The sequence below is a fragment of the Charadrius vociferus genome, unplaced genomic scaffold (genome assembly GCF_000708025.1).
Source record: "Charadrius vociferus isolate BGI_N301 unplaced genomic scaffold, ASM70802v2 scaffold818, whole genome shotgun sequence".
Classification (NCBI taxonomy): Eukaryota; Metazoa; Chordata; class Aves; order Charadriiformes; family Charadriidae; genus Charadrius; species Charadrius vociferus.
This window is the reverse complement of record NW_009649591.1, coordinates 98622-102770: the sequence shown is the minus strand read 5'-3', so window position 1 is coordinate 102770 and position 4149 is coordinate 98622. Positions and strand designations below refer to the sequence as shown.

At 45.7% G+C, this 4149-nt stretch overlaps 1 protein-coding gene across 1 annotated transcript in view; it reads right to left on the bottom strand.

The window, feature by feature from the left end:
• RPN1 (ribophorin I) overlaps nucleotides 1-4149 on the bottom strand; it is a 26811-nt gene that overhangs the window by 21912 nt on the left and 750 nt on the right. The gene's annotated exons all lie outside the window — the stretch shown is intronic.

Sequence of the window (4149 nt, the reverse complement as noted above, 5' to 3'; positions counted from 1 at the left end):
CGGCGCCGCCGGGGGCCGAGCTCTCCGGAGCCGTGCTCGGCCCGGCCCGTCGCTGCCCTCGGAACAATGGAGCTGGGCCGTGGGGATCCCCCGGGAAAGGGCTTCTCCTCCGCGCTGCGGGAGGGGGGCCGTAGGCCTTTCCTGAGATGCGCGTTTCTTGAGGCCTTTGTGGGAACCTCTTCTCCGGAGAGGTTTAAAGAGGCCCGAAGTGGTGCCTCCCAGGGAGGAGAACGTATTGTCTGTGACATGTGGTGCTGCTGTAGCTTCTTCTCGAAGCCTGAAGAGGCTTTGGGGGCAGCTGGTGGCCGAAGGTGGCCTGAGCGCTGGGCTCTGGAGAAGTGCTGGGTTGGGGTGGTGAAATGCTCTGGGTGGTCGGTGGATATCGCTTTTAAGATGAGCAGGCTGCCCTGGGAGCAATTAATGTGACAAAACAGCCGGCTGAAGAGGCTGGCAGTTATTGCGAAAGCAGCTCTCTACGTGTGTAAAGCCTGAGTCAGTTCTAAGAAGTATTAGAATGGGTGTTAGAAGTACTTTTGGCTGTGAGTGTATAATAAGGTAAATTAAATGATAGATATGTTATTAGTGTCCAGGTATATATAGATTAATAAATATGGAAATACCTAATTGTCTTTAAGACAACTGCACTGTCTTCCCTGTAAGTAGAGGGATTATTTTAGTAGTAAAATGTCTTAAAAATGCTGTCTTAATCTGAAGTAAGATAGGTAGCCCTCAGCATGAAAATGAGTATGCCTTACCCAGTAGCTCCAAACCCTTTGAGTCAAAGCTGGAATTCTCAGTATTATCTCCCTGAAAACTAAAAATACTTACTGATAAGCAGAGCTGTTGTGATGTGTGTGTATGAGGTTTTTATACATAAACTGAGAACACATGACAACAGAACAAAGTCCTCCCAACTGTAAGCAAGCTGTTCTTTGTTTAACGGTTACCAATATGGAAGCTTTAAAGCTTCCAGTTCTTGCAACTGGCCACCCACCTCTGGCCTGTGCCTAGCACTCTGTGTTTCAGTGTGGGAGTTGGGGCTGGGGGGAGTAGACAGTTCTGGTTTTAGGGGAATGGTACATAACCAGCTGTGCCACAGTGTTTGGCTAGCTGTGGCTATACCATGTTCATGGGCTGTGGTGGTGCCAGTAGTGAAGATAGAAGCTGCAGCCTTGCTGTGCTTCCAGTAGAGCCAGGCTGCTGGAGTCAATGTACCCTGTTCTCTCAGTAGCTGTATTTGAGGTTAAAGTGGGTGGAGTCATTTGAATATTCCTTGTTAAATAATCAGGGCTTCGTTGCTGTACTTATTCAGGAAGAACAAGTATACTTGTCTCTCTCTTTTTTTTTTTTTCCCCTCCCCCTTGTGACTTCCAACAGCTGACTGAACACATGACTTGCCCTCCATGAACTAATGAGTAGACCCACCATGCCTGGCCTGAGCCCTCAGAATCTAAAGCAGCTCTAATACTGTTACTTCTAAGTGCTGCCCCTTTGTGGGTTGTTTTTTGGTTTGGGTTTTTTTTTTTTGTGCTGTTATGTTAATACTCTACTTCTGGTGTAGAAAAGCTGTAAGATGGGGTTGATCAATAAGGAAAACTTTTACAATCCAATAGCAGTTCCTTGCTCGCCTAACCTGCAGTGAGGAGTATAGCTGATGAGATGCAAGGCAGTAGCTATGTTAAACTTTCCTCTTCCCTTTAGTGTCACACAGTGGTCTGTGTTCTCAAATACCCTACTGATAGTTCAACATAGCACACTAAGAGTTGTACCTTAAAAGGTGAAGGTGCCAATTTAAGAATTTAAGTAACTGTGTTGCAGAGACTACACTACAGGCATCTTTGTTCTGCTACCAAAGCCAGTGAAGCAAACTCTGTCAAGTAGCACAGACATGTTGCAACATTGATGAATCCTTAACTGGAAGTGGAAAATGTAGAAGCTCTGCTATAGGCTGTCCTCTGAAATCACCTAGGGAGAATACCACTTTGCTTGGTTTACTACCCAAAATGAATGCCTGTAGGCAAGAGCGCTACTGGATTCAATTTCTGCAGTACCTTCTTAAAGCTCCTGTTTTAAGACTCTTGTGTTGGAAGGTTATGTGAATTACCTGTCGGAGCAAATCTCTGGCAAAGCTTGTCCTTGAGGAAACATGACAATTACAATCAAACCATCTGTGCAAAACTATAAATAGCTTTGTCTCTAACATGTATGGGATTTTGGTCTGACTTCTCTGTGAAAATGAGACTGGTTTATGCAGAACTTAACATTTGGCTGTAAACAATCTCTTGTGCTTGATTAGTGTGCATTTTTTAAATGCTGCATCGCGAGATGGGTGTCTGGCAAGCTGTGCTTTGGGAATAAGGACTATGGAATAGGGCACATGGACGTTTGCATTCTCTAAAACTGATGGATGTGTGGGCTCACAAATACTGGTAGCTGTCCCTGCTGTTATAATATAGCGAGTTCTTCAGTAACTGACGTAAACTGAGCATTTGATTAAACAAGTACAGAACCCTCACCTTGCATGCTACCAGTGTTCCCTAATGTCTTCTGGCCTTCTCCTCGGATGTGACCTGAACTGCTCTTAAGTCCTAGTTACCTGATGGACCTAAGATTCCCTTGCAGAACTGTAGAGTAACTTAAAGGGAGTCCAGATAAGACCTTACCTAAATGCTGAACTTGGCTGGGCACTAGCACGCTGCTTGTTTGACAGCAGTCCTGCGTCCTTCAGATGCTGAAGTACTTCATCCTTGCACAGTGTTGTTTTGATAATTGCAGTTTAATTGCCTGGTGAGTTGGAGTTCAGTTAGCTTCCCCCTGCAGCTTCCTAAAATGATCTCTTGTAGTTGCTGCATAACAGTCTGCCTTCAGACATAGTTAAGTTTTGACAGTAGACTGTGAGGATAAAAGGGTCACTTTCTGCAGTGACAATCTGAACATGGACTGTGCTTCTCAAAACTGTATTAGGTATGGATAATTAATTGAACGACAATAGTTAATATACCCTTCTCAGTTCTGCATTTAGCTGCTCTGTTGAAGATCGTATTTCCCTGTAAACGCACCTTGAATAAAACTTCCAAATGAGTGCCCAAGGTCAGTGACTCCACATGTGTTGCTCAGAAATCGCTGGCAGTGAAGGGATACCCCTCTGTCACATGCTGGCTCTCTGGCTTCCAGCGTGCTTGTTGCTTTTGCGCTCTGTTTGTGGGGATGCGGTGCTTGAACCCGGTGTGCTGCTGCATTTTCTGCTCGGTGGAGATCTGCCGTGGTGATGTCATTGTTGCTGTTAGCGCTGTTCCTGCGAGACTGCTCCTCCTCTCTGGTGCCAGCAATGAGCGTCCATGGAGGAAGCTGTGTCAACACTGCTGTTGCTAACTCATGGTCAGTAACGGGGAGGGACGCAAGCTTGTCAAGGCCACTGGAGTGTGGTGATTTGCAGCTGATCTCAAACAGCCTTGACTTTTCTTGCTAGGGAACCTATTCTTGAGGCCATGGCTGTTTTCACAGGGCAGTGAAACTTCAGGAGGGGTGCACTGCCTTTGAGATGGGATTGAAGTGTAAACTTATGGCACAGATTCCTATTTGTATAACTTAAAGGCACTTGATGTAGTGAGTGATTTGCCTCTCCATAACTACTTAAAATGCTAGCTTAAGGTGACTAATTGTGTCTAACTGTACTTGCATGAGTTTCAAGCAGAAATTCCTAAATGCAACTGAGTAGATCTATATATTGTCAATTAAGAAAACAGTGTTTTTCTGGAGTCTGTCTTATGTCACTGCACGTGGTAACTTTAGTAGCTTGGCAGACAAGCTGGACTAGTGAAGCAGTGGACAAAAGTGAAGGCAGGCAGCTGGAGCTGCCTTCAGAGGCTACCTGTCTGGAGTATCTGGACCTTGGTTGCTGGGGCTACCAGTTTATCTAATGAGTCTGTGCTGAACCCTTGATCTCTCTCCAGCTGGGAAGCAGCATCCTCTTGAAAGTAACCTGCTTGGTGCTTGATTCTCAAGTGGGCTGAGTCACTTGGCTCTGTAGCTCTCTTCCTCTCAGCTCCCAGACATGGATAATGGTGTTTGAAGTCCAAACTGGCACAGTGGTAATGGTGTCCCAAGCCTGAGCATGGTTGTAACTGAGGTATGCCTAGGCTTCATCTC